The following is a 12,867-nucleotide window of genomic DNA, read 5'->3' as shown; positions in this document are numbered from 1 at the left end:
GAAACTTAAACTTAAATTTTATATCAAACTCAAATTATATATCATAAATTGTGAGTTGGTGGGGACCAAGGTAAAAAGATTATATTTTATCAAGATGCTAATCTAATCTCAGTTACTGATAGGAATGAGGTATAGCATCTTCTTTCTGAAAAGTTTGTGAGTCACTTCTCTTACCCCATTTAAGACTCCACTGTAAGACTCAACATCTTTATAGAAACATAAGTTCTTTTAAGTATCCAGCCAGTCCAATATTTCAGTGTTTTCAATATCTGGATTCTAGTCACAGATAAGTTCATTTAAAATTATCTTTTTTTTATAATAGGCAGCTACCATGATTCTCCACTATTGCAGCTTATGACTTACATGATGAATTAATTTATTAAATGATGAAGCTTTAGCTTCAGATGAATGGTTGTTCCAATCTCTCTAAAAATAGTACTCTGCAATCTGTTAATCAAAAGATGATTCACTGAAATAATTCCTGAATCTTATTAGGTCATTTGAAATCATAAAACTTTTCAGATATACATTCAAGTTGCTGCTACAGAAATACAGGCAACACATGCAGTACTGTTCTAATAATACAACCACTAAGTCTTAAACTGAAGGAGCTGGATGTGGAGACTACATGTAAAACTGTGTATGCCGAAGTGAATATTTTAAAAAGTTTAAAGTTTAAAGTATAATTACAGTAATGCATTAAGTAAAATGGCTTCATCTTTGAAAAGCAGTTCAATGATATAGCTGCAATTTCCTTACTACAGTGGCAGTTCTATTCTTATAAATTCTCACTAAAACTCTGCAAACTCTTTTTGGTCATTTTTTACCCATGACCATTCTACTGGTATAATTATCCATCATTATACATGGCAAAATGTTTATGTCCAATTTTTAAACCAAATCACTTTTTTTTTTAAGGGAACTAACAAAAATTCAGTAGGTTTGAATACAAAATTGCAAAGACACCTAGTGGTAGAGCTAAAAGTATGTAAACAAAGAGGAACAACAACAGCAAAATGCCAGTGACAGGAAAAACAGATACTCCTCAGAATGGCAAAAGAAGGTGGCTTACACGGAAGGTAAGTGTTAGACCAAGTTTTTAAAATGCAAGTACAAATAATTTTGGAGAAGTAAGCAGAGACTGATACTAATTTTCCGTTGTCAAAATACTGGCAGGCGAAATTTATTTATGCATAAGGAAACGTTTAGTAGTGAAAACATTCTGGGTTTTAAAAATTTATCCAAACTAATTAAATTTCATACTTTGGAGTTGCGCTGTCCAGTGAAGTAGCCACTAGCCACATGGTAAGTATTTAAATTTAAATTACTTAAAAATAAATTTAAAAAAATTAGTTCCTCATTTGCACTGGCTACATTTCAAGTCCTCAGAGCCACAGTGAACACAGGGACACATTGGACGCACAGAAATAGAACATTTCCATCATGGCAGAAAGTTCTGTTGAATGATGCTGTAATTTGTCAGAAGAGTTATAATGAAGTTTGTCAATATTATTCATCTGGAAGTTGATCCTTACTACTTTTTTTTTTATTATCCAAGCCATGGGCTACTTCTAGAGGCAAGATGTACAGCTAGATAAAACAAGAGTAAAATTCTTTACTACTTTTCCCCCCCAAGAAATACTTCCTTGGAATATCATTAACTACCAGCGTCTAAGAAATGCAGTAGCTTATTGTGAAAAATATATAGACATCAACTTTTGATTTGATATAACATTTCAGATACTGAGTCAGTAGGCATAATTTTATTCTCTCTATGATTGAACAGAACAGCTGAGAGAAATAAAGGATTCTGTCTGCTTCATGTGATAGTATAACTGACAGCACACCAGACAGAGATAATCTTTTATAATGGGTTTGGCAGGCACTTCTTTAACATGTTGGGGTGGGGAAAATAACCTTTATTACAGTTCTTTAGGTTCTGCATTATAAACCATATCTACTCTAAGCATTTGTTTATTTTTATTTATTTAAATTTTAAAAATAGCATTCTTTTTGAACTGCCTTAGAAACACAATAATAAAATAGATAAAAATCATTACATATGTATTCTGGAACATAAAACACAGAAAATGATTGGGTGTTATCCAATTATTTTATGAGCTAAACATAGCTTTGACACTATAATCCAAAAAAGATGGGCCACACCAAAAAAACTTACAGGCAAACGTAACCTAAGAATACTAGACACAAAACAAATAAAATGGTAGCAAACCTAGTTCGAAATGCATTAAAACTTAACCCACTGAAATCAAGGAGAATTTACCTTATACTGGAGAACTGACAATATGAGTAAACATTAATAAAATAACCACATCGTGGTGGGAAAGCTGGACAGCGCATGTAAATCAATGAACTTAGAACACTCCCTCACACACACACACAAAAATAAACTCAAAATGGCTTAAAGACTTAAACATAAGACAGAATACCATAAATCTCCAGAAGAGAACATAGGCAAAACATTCTCTGACATAAATCATAGCAATGTTTTCCTGGGTCAGTCTACCAAAGCAGTAGGAATAAAAGCAAAAATAAAAAATGAGACCTAATCAAACTTACAAGGTTTTTTACAGCAAAGGAAACCATAAACAAAATGAAAAGACAACCTATGGACTGGGAGGAAATATTTGCAAATGATGCGACTGACAAGGGCTTAATTTCCAGAATATACAAACAGCTCGTACAATTCAATAACCAAAAAAACAAAAACCCCACCAAATATAGGCAGAAGACCTAAATAGGTATTTCTCCAAAGACATACAGATGGCCAACAGGCTACTTATCAGAGAAATGCAAATCAAAATTACAATGAGGTATCACCTCACACTGGTCAGAATGGTCATCATTAAAAAGTCCACAAACTATAAATGCTAGAGAGGCTGTGAAGAAAAGAGAACCCTCCTACACTGCTGGTGGGAATGTAATTTGGTACAGCCATTATGGAAAATAGTATAGCGATTCCTTCAAAAACTAAAAATAGAGTTATCATATGATCCAGCAATCCCACTCCTGGGGATGTATCCTGAAAAGAGGAAAACGCTAATTTGAAAAGATTCATGAGCCCCAATGTTCACAGCAGCACTATTTACAATAGTCAAAACATGGGAGCAACCTAAATGTCTATTGATAGATGACTGGATAAAGAAGTTGTGGTATATATACACAATGGAATACTACTCAGTCATAAAAAAGAATGAAATAATGCCACTTGCAGCAATATGGATGGACCTGGGGAATGTCATTCTAAGTGAAGTAAGTCAGAGAGAGAAAGGCAAATATCATATGATATCACTTATATGCAGAATCTAAAAAATGATACAAATGAACTTATTTACAAAACAGAAGCAGACTCACAGACACAGAAAAACTTATGGTTACCAAAGAGGAGTAGGGGAGAGGAATAAATTAGAAGTTTGGAATTAGCAGATACAAACCACTACATATAAAAGAGATTAAACAACAGGGTACTACTGTATGGTGCAAGGAAGTATATTCAATACTTGTAATGAAAAAAAATAGGAAAAAGAATATATATAACTGGATCACTGTGCTATATACCAGAAACTTAACATAACATTGTAAATCAACCATACCTTGATAAAAAATAAAATAAAATAACCACATCAATTGATTAAGAAAAATCATAATCCTCTCAGTAGATGCTGAAAGGCCACCAGATGAAATTCAACACCCACTTATATTCTTAATAAGAGTATATTACTATGCAAAATTAAACATGATGAGTGTCTATTCCAAGTAAAACTCAATTATGCATGCCAAAGATACACTGCATTATTAAATATGTCATATTTTTATGTCATTTTTAGCCAGTGTAATGAAGTATGAAACAGAAATAAGAGAAATAAACAGTGGAAAGGCAAACATAAGAATTTTGTGATATTTTTCAGATTATGCAATTGCATAACAAGAAAATTAAAAAGAACTAACTCATAGCTATTTCTTAATAAAAGAAAATAGAGTAAACATTAACCCTGCAGAAGTCAATATACTTCTGTGAAATCATCAAAATCTAGTTAGACTATACGTAAAATAAACCCGTTTCTAGGTAAAAAAATTTAATGACTGATGTGCATGGTGTCTATAAGGAAAACTTTAATTCTTACTGAAAGATAAACATGGAGACTTGAATAAATGAGGAAAACATCATGTTCTTTCTTAGGAAGAATAAAGAGTATAAAAATCTTAATTTTTTCAACTTAACTTGTAATTTTGATGCTATTCCAATTAAAACATTATTTTTGGAGGCCTTAAGAATAATAACAAAATTCATAGAGGAACAAAAAAAGGAAACATAAAAGATATTTTATCTGATAAGAAAATACATCAGATAATAAATGACATTACTATCAGATAATTAAATACATTACTATGGTTTAAAACAACACCTTTGACTAATGTCCACTTCCCCACACTAATAGAAAACAAGGTTCCCTAAAACCTTTAGGCCATCCTGTAGCTGGGTCTTGGTAGGAGTAAATTTCTTCCTTTTCTTTTCCCCCATGGTCTGCCATCTGGTGGCCTCAATCAATAACTACATTTCCACTGCAGCAAGATGACTAGGTTTGGTTGTTGCTCTTTAGGTTACATTTATTTTAGTTAACCAAAGAATTAGAGGTAAATGCCTGGGTCAAAGGGCATGAAATAACATCTTCCAATCTTATGTAAAAAAACTCCTATATAAAATGACATGATGTCTGGGGTTTGGCAAAAATGTTGATAATTGTTGAAGCATAATGTTTTCTTTTGTGTATGTTTGCAAATTTGTATAAAAATGTTTCAAAGAAACAAAACAAATATTGCTGCTCTCACAAATATAAATGGCCAATTTATATATGAAAAAATCCTCAATCTCATTAACAGTTAAACATAGGCAAATTAAAACAAGTAAACTTTTAAAAAAATCTTTCAAATATGAAAAAAAAAAGCATTAAAACACTAACAGTTGCTGGTGCTGAAAAGGTATGGAAACGTAAATACGTAATCTTTTGGTGAGAGTACCAGCTGATACTGCCTTCTGGAGGGCAATTTGATAATACTGGTGGAAAATTTTGTTGTTCCAGAAATGTTTCATATCCTTATACCCAGAATTCTACTTCTTGTTTATGAAATAACTTAGCAAGAATGTAAAACTAAGGGTACACTGATGTTTATTGTAGTACTGCCTGTAACAGCAAAATATTGTAAATGAGCATGAATAAGATATTCATTTAAAAAAGGTACATCTATATAATGGAATACCATGCATTCATTTGAAAGAACAATTTCTTTGTATTAATATTAAAAGATCTTTGGACAATGAAGTAAAAATAAGTTGAATAAATGAGAATAGCCTCATTTTGGTTAAAGAAAATAATAATATATTGTTAATATGTACATTAAAATGTGGAGGCCAATAAACACACAATTACAGAATTTTTTTTAAGGTGGTAGGAAAGATAGAAGACTTTCACTTTCTCCATTGTGAAGTTCTATGTTTGACTTTTTTCCAATATATGTATACAGTCATCCCTTGGTATCCATGCAGGATTGGTTCCAGGACCCCCATATATACCAAAATTTGTGAATGCTCAAGTCCCTTATAAAAGTGGTGTAGTATTTGCATATAACCTAATACATCCTCTTATTTACTTTAAATCATCTCTATTTACTTATGATACCTAATTCAATGTAAATGCCATGTAAGTAGTCATAAATACAATGTAGATACTACGTAAATAGTTGTCAGTGCATGGCAAATTCAAGTTTTGCTTTGGAACTCTTTGAAAAAAATTTTTTTTAATATTTTTGATTTCTAGTTGGTTGAATCCAAAGATGCAGAACCTGTGGAAACAGAAGGATGACTGTGTTACCTTCCCAACAGAAAAAATAATAAGGATAACATTTTAAAATCAATCAATAAAAGAGTATTTCCTTGACATCCTTAAAAGATGTTCCATTAATATGTCTAATTTCCTACTGCCTCCCACATCAGGAATGAGGATGGTTCCACCTCTTCTGAAAGTGGAAGAGGCTTTTGTCATCCTGTTTTCGTTTGAGAGTCTTGATCTCAATGTCCTGGGCTCCAAATGTGAATCTTTATATTTTCTTTACTATCTCTCCTAGAATATTCTAAAAGGGACTAAAGCAAATAAAACACTCAGTGGCTTCCTTACTGTGCCAGAAGCTTAAGTTCATGAAGTCCAAACTATCAGCCTCTACAGTGGGTACTCAAGATAATCTACTAGAACTCAGGGAAAAAGTTTCAGAATTTCAACCTACATATTCTTATCTCACTCTTTGTTCATTTCAATTTTCAACTTTTATTTTTTAAAGTATATATTATACAATTATTTATATTCATGTATGTATATGTACATGTCTGTTAAGTCATTAGTAAATATATATTCAAATATTAAGAGGAGTATTCAAAAAATTTTTTACTGATGGAATATCTGGTCACAAAAATTTAGAGGCCATTAATTAAGCATATGGCTACTTTTAGGAGAACTAAATGCAGGTCTAAAGCATGTATAAATATGTTCTATAAATCAATCATCCTCCCCAAAGTCACCAATATAGTAGTTAAAAGGGAGAAAAAACCCCCAAGAAAACAGGTAAGAAAACACTATAGAAGACAAATGCAAGAGTCAGCTTAGTAGGTAATAGAAGATAGAAGGCAAAAGAAAGTAAAACAGGAAAATTACACATACACAAATAAAACAATGAAAAAAAAATGACTAAAGAAAGGGAGGCGAAATAAAAAGAAATAATTCACACAAAGACCCTGAATATTTAGAGATGAAATGAAAACAAGCAAACTATTATACAGTTGGAATTTAGAATGTACCATATCCAGAGCTCTTTACTCAGTGTCTAGCATAGTGCTTGGCACACAGAATGTACTCAATGTATAAAGAAAGGATTCTAAGTAATGCCATCCAAATAAATGAGTTAAGCCACAAGTTGAAGCCATTGTATTTTTGTTACTTCTTTGCCCCTATTTAAATCAAGCTGCTGAATATTTTATAGATTATGAGGAACAGAAAACAAAAGACACTTAAAGAATAGAAACTGTGATGCTACATGTGCAAATGCACTAAAAATCTAAGGATTCACTGGAGAATTTTAAGATATGGCAGGTAATTATTTATTTGCCAACCCATGGAAACCTCCTCCATCCCTTTACTGTTATATAAACCAAATAAGTAAGAATATTTGGAAAGAACCTATAATTTAGAACTTCTAAAGTCTTTCTATAGCCAGAATAAAAGCAATTTAGAGGATTAGAACAGTGACCTTTCTTCTTTTCTTTACTTGAAAGCTGAATTCATATCATTTGGAGTAGCAATTAGGTAGTTCATTAGTGATGTTTTATATCTATAAATTACATATGAAAATGACACTTCTATTGCATCAGTATTTTTAAGCCTATTGCTAATAATAACTTTAAGTCAGCTAATCTAGAATGCAAGCATGCTTTGTTAAAGTTAAAAAAACTCCTGCTCTGCCAGTAGTCATACCTTTACTCTCTCCCTCAGGGGCAAGAAAGAGAAATGCATTATTTCTAGGCAAATAAGAGGCACTATATACTCCAGTCATCATTCACATATTCATCAAATATTCATTGTAGGTCTCTTAGAGTGAACCACTGTTTTGGAGTTGGAGATTCATTTGTGAAATTGAAGAGTCTACTTCCTCTGGAAATCATGATCGTTTCCCTAGTCCTCCTTCATTAAATCAGCATTATCCAAAGTATCTGAGCTATAATTGTGCGTATGTATGGATAAGTAGACTCATGGACGTAAAACAATAATAAAAAAAGATAAGAATTTACTTGGCATTTAACCATGATTATTGCAGAATGCATAATACTTCCTCTTTTAAAAAAAGCCAAATTCCATAGGTACAAATGTCTTTCAAAACTGTATGCTATGTGATTTAGCAATTCCACTTTTAGGAATTAATCTTCACAAAATGATAACGATTAGGTGCAAAGATTTAGTACAAGGATGCTCTCTGTAGAATTATTTTTTTAAATAGTGCAAGAAACTGCCTAGATCAATATAGAATTGTTTAAATAAATCGTGTTATGCTCACACAGTGGAAAAGTAAGTGCTACAGACTGAATTGTTTGTGTGCCTCTAAAATTCATATGCTGAAATCCTAACCCCTAATGTGATATTAGAGGGTGGAGCCTTTGGTAGGCAATTAATTCATAAGCCTTCATAAACGAGTTTTGTGCCCTTATAAACAGACTCTGGTGAGCTCCCTTACCCCTTCCACCTGTGAGGACACAGCAAGAAGACAGCTGTATATGAACCAGGATGTGGTTCTCTCTCACCAAATCTTCTGACTCTTTGATTTTGGAATTCTCAGCCTCCAGGCCTGTAAAAAAATAAATTCCTTTGTTGATAAGCCACCCAGTCTATGGTATTCTGCCATGGCAATCCAAACTAATATACTAGGTAACATTAAAAGGGATCATTCAGAAATGTTTTCATTGACATGGAAAGACTTCTGTGAGATATTATAAAAGGAAAATTGGAAGTTAACCTTGTTGCTTAAGTATCAAGTACAGGGAAGTGCAAACCCTGACTGACTTTGTGCTAAATGGGCAAGAAACTTGACCTCATACAGTCTCAGGTTTCCCATCCGTTATGGGCTGAATTATGTCATATGCTGAAATTCTAACCTGTAGTACCTAAAATTTTGACTGCATTTGAAGAGAGGGACTTTAAAGGGGTAATTAAGTTAAAATGAGCTCATTAGGGTGGGCCCTAATGCAATAGGCCTATGTAGAGAAGGAGAAAACTTTATCCTCTTAGGTCTAGTTGCTGAGGCTTGTGAATTAAACTGACAAAAGACAGATCAACAGGAGAGAAGGCATACAACTTTACTAATATTTAAAATTGTATATGCACTGGGTTCACCCCCCAAAAAGTGAAAAAGTCAAAAGGCAGACAGACTTGGGGCTTACATTCCATTTTAACAAAGCGTGATAAACTGCGAAGTGACTAGACAAAGGAAAGAGAATTTGGGCTTTTAGGGTTGATAAATTGAGTGGAAGTGACTTGGAAAAATATGGGGAGTGGGTGTTTAAGATATCTCCTAATGAAAGACAAGGTTTATTTAAAGTCTGTTTATGCAGATTCATCTCAGCATTGACTCCTCCTCTCCTCTGCCTTGAACAAGGAGAGTACATTTCTCGGGAAATTTATGCCTTGTTTTATGCAGGTGGAGGAGAGCAGAGAGCTATGTTTGCATTTGCTGTTTCTCACTTGCATTCAGCTCAAAATAATCAATATGCCAAAGTGGCATATTTTAGGGTGTCATATTCTGATCCCTTCAACTGATGTCCTTGTAAGAAGAGGAAATTTGGATAGAGATGGGTAAAGTGGGAAGACCATGTGGACACAGTGAGAAGGCAGCATCTAAAAGCCAAAGAGAGAGGCCTTAGAAGAAACCAACCCTGCTGACACCGAAGTCAGACTTCTAGTCGCCAGAACTATGAGAAAATAAAATTCTGCTGTTTAAGCTGTTACAGTCAGAAACAAAGGGAGAGCAGACTTGAAAATTCCCTCAGCAGATAAAACCAGTTTAGTCACACAAACAAGGCTTAATTTAGTTGTGTGAGACCAACTTGACCTGGATCATTTCTTGTTTATGCCTCTGGAAATCATAAGCAAAACTTGAAATGTTTCCCAGGGTTGATAGGAAGTAATCACTGACAAATTCCCTACCACTTAAAAAAAATTTAATACTGTAATCACTCACGATAAAGCATAAACAGTCACTGTTTTCTCACTGTGTAAGCTGCTTTCTAAAATACCTCATTCCACGTTTTGGTTTGAGAATTCCTGGTTTGCGAACTGTCTTTCTCGTGGGTGTGCAATACACATTAACTAATTACTACTTTGGTGATTCATTAGTTTTTCTTTGGCTATTTCTTACCCTCTGACAAAGTCACCCAGTCTGCGGCACTTTGCTACAGTAGTCCTAGCAAACTAATACACACCATCTGTAAGATGGGGAAAATCTTAATACCATCTTTACTCAGTTCTCAAGGTTGCCCTAAGTCAGATATAAATCCCTTTGTAAACTATAAAGAAGTACACAAATGGGAGTAGTGATTACTCATGCGGTCCCTGAAAAACCTGGAGGAATGCAGTCATCTGGTTAAAACTGAACTTTATAGCCCTTTAGTAAGGCAGAGGCTCAGTTCCCATACAGGAACGGGGAAAAGCAGGAGATTTCAATAGGACTGCAGTAAAGAACACAAATGACTTGCCAGTAAAAAGAGATAGACGAAATAAAGAGAATGGTTTCTTATACTCAGGCTGCAAGTTGTTAAAAAATCTAAATTACATATAATAATAACATGTAATATGTATAGAGCACGTACTACCAAGCATGGCCCCAAACACTTTTTACATGTTCTCTAAACTTCTTATCAACTCTATGGTAAAAGTACTGTAGGTATACTTGTGTTTGTTGGGGGTGATGTATAAATATATGTTTATGTGGGTGTATATTATCTATTTCAATCTTATCTGTTACAACACATATCTTCAATGTGAAAATTTGTTCATATGTAGTAGATAAAACTGCCAAAATGAGAAGTTGTAATTTTTCAAGAGAGGACTATGCTTTGCACCACTGTGAAACAGGAAGACCACTACCTGGCTAAACAGAGATGTATGGTAAAATGCACAACACACACTCATCTTGCCTCCTTACTCTTACTCCAGAGCACTCACGTGTGTTGCCCTAAGAGTGTGTCCACTGTTCTTTTGAGTTTGCGTTTATTTCATGATGAGCATATTGAATATATTATATTAAACCTGTAAAAGCATCCTGCTGAGAAGAATCCCAAGTCGTGAATAAGAGGAAAAGCCTTAAGTTTTGAGGAGAAAACTGAAATAATACAATGTTTTGAAATAAATTAGAAAACCCGCAGGCCTGAGGGAATTCACATTGGCCACATTCAGGAACAAAAAACGCTGAGAAAATAAATGAAAGGAGAGCTTGTGCATTCCAGTTATCACTGGCTTCTACTGAAACTGGAAAGCACTTGGAAGAGACTAAAGAAGGCAGACCTTAATGCTGAGTAATGCCTAGTGCAGCTGGGTAGCACTTTGTGGCCTCCAGGCTCGTTAGAAACCACACAAGCAACTTCTTTATTAAAGGAGGAAACTGGAAGAAAAAAAGTGGGATTTCTCTTTTAAGCTGGTTTAGAAGGCAGAAAAGCAGAACAATAAACCACAGTAATGTGACCACCTCGTGTCACAGTATTTTAGCCCAAGGATGATGATGTTCTTCTTTCCTTTTACCTCTTCTCAGTAATTCAAAACCCACCACACTTTACCTCACCCATTTCCAGCAAGTGGTCTTTGAAGTATGGCTATCCACTAGAGAAAAATAACTAACTCATTGCCTACCATTTAAAGTCTACATAAAAAAATATAAAACTTCTATATGGCAAAAGACACAGTGAACTAAATTGAAAAACAAATGACAAACATGTCATTGCAACATGTGATAAAGAGCTGAAATTCTTCTATGTATAAAAAGCTCCTTCAAATATAAAAAAAAAAACCCAATAAGAAATGGTCAAAGGATATGAAAAGATAACACAGGAAGAAACACAAAGTCTAATCAATATGAAATAATGCTCAATTTCAAGTTAAAAAATGCAAATTAAAATTATGTATAATTTTTAGCCTAGTAGATTGGCAAAGACTTTTTAAAAAAGACTTTAAAAAAGGTTCATTAATATTTCCTTTGGGAATTTATTCAAAGGAAATAAAAAGACAGGGGTTCCAAAACATACGTACAAGCATGTTCATTACAGAATTGTTTATGAATTTAACAAATTGGAGTAATTTAATCTAGCAATTGAGGACTGGTCAAATAAATCAAGGTATATATACTCTTTCATTTGGTAATTCTGCTAAAATTTATTCCTTGGAAGTCAATAAAATGAACAGTTCTTGGAGACACAAAGATGTTCACTTCAGCAGTTTGTAGGATAAAATGGCATGGTACATCCACACCCCGGAGGGAGGAAAAGAAACCCTGCACCCTAATCACATTTATGCATCCAAGTAAGATACTGTGTGTATACATACACGAAATAAAAGTAATGAAACGGTAGTTTATAGAAAACTAAGTAGCTGCAAAGAGATGACAGTTTTATATTTTTACATGAAAAGATGACCAAATATTAAGTACAGAACGTTTCATAACTGTATATGTAATATGACCCCATTTTTAAATACATGTAAGGTTGTTCGAAAGTATTTTGGGACGCGAAGATCCCTGCCAACGACCTCTGAAGACCCCTTACACAATGGATCCCAACCTAGAAGTAGAGTTGGTGCTATTTAACACAAGGTTTGGTTACTCATACATTTATTTAAAGGAACACTGACTTTAATTTTTCTCTTAGAAAAACTCCTAATTCTAGTTATTTCTATTACGCAAGAAGGTTTAAAGACCTACCTGCAGCTACACGATGCAAACTGACCACACAGCCAGTCAGCAAGTCTTACAGAACTACTTTGCTCGGCTTTGTATTTTCAAACAAGCCTTTAATTACAAACGTTTCTGGGCCAGCGGGTCTGAAAATGGTTGGCACTGACGGGTGAAGATAAACCGTAAATTGAAGCATTTGAAATCCTTTCAGTCAGAGGCAGGGTCTCAGGAAGGCCCTCACTGCACCATTTCTAAGCGTCGACCTCACTCACTTCTCAGGAGGGAACGCAGAGATTCCTTTTAGGACTTCCAGCCAATGGCTACTCAGCCTCCCTCAACTCCGGGCCAATAGCCGGAAGCCTAACTTTCGAC

General features: G+C 34.0%; 1 long non-coding RNA gene across 1 annotated transcript; it reads right to left on the bottom strand.

Moving 5' to 3' along the window:
• Positions 1–5,442: 5,442 nt before the first annotated feature.
• LOC116279398 (uncharacterized) lies at positions 5,443–12,757 on the bottom strand. The gene is made up of 3 exons (XR_012058999.1): positions 12,523–12,757; positions 8,296–8,406; positions 5,443–5,862 (listed from the first exon to the last, which is right to left on the bottom strand). It is a non-coding gene; the product is annotated as an uncharacterized lncRNA (long non-coding RNA).
• Between the last annotated feature and the right edge of the window lie 110 nt (positions 12,758–12,867).

Source organism: Vicugna pacos, chromosome 15 (assembly GCF_048564905.1).
Source record: "Vicugna pacos chromosome 15, VicPac4, whole genome shotgun sequence".
In the NCBI taxonomy this organism is placed as follows: Eukaryota; Metazoa; Chordata; class Mammalia; order Artiodactyla; family Camelidae; genus Vicugna; species Vicugna pacos.
This window is presented reverse-complemented; position numbering and strand designations above follow the sequence as displayed.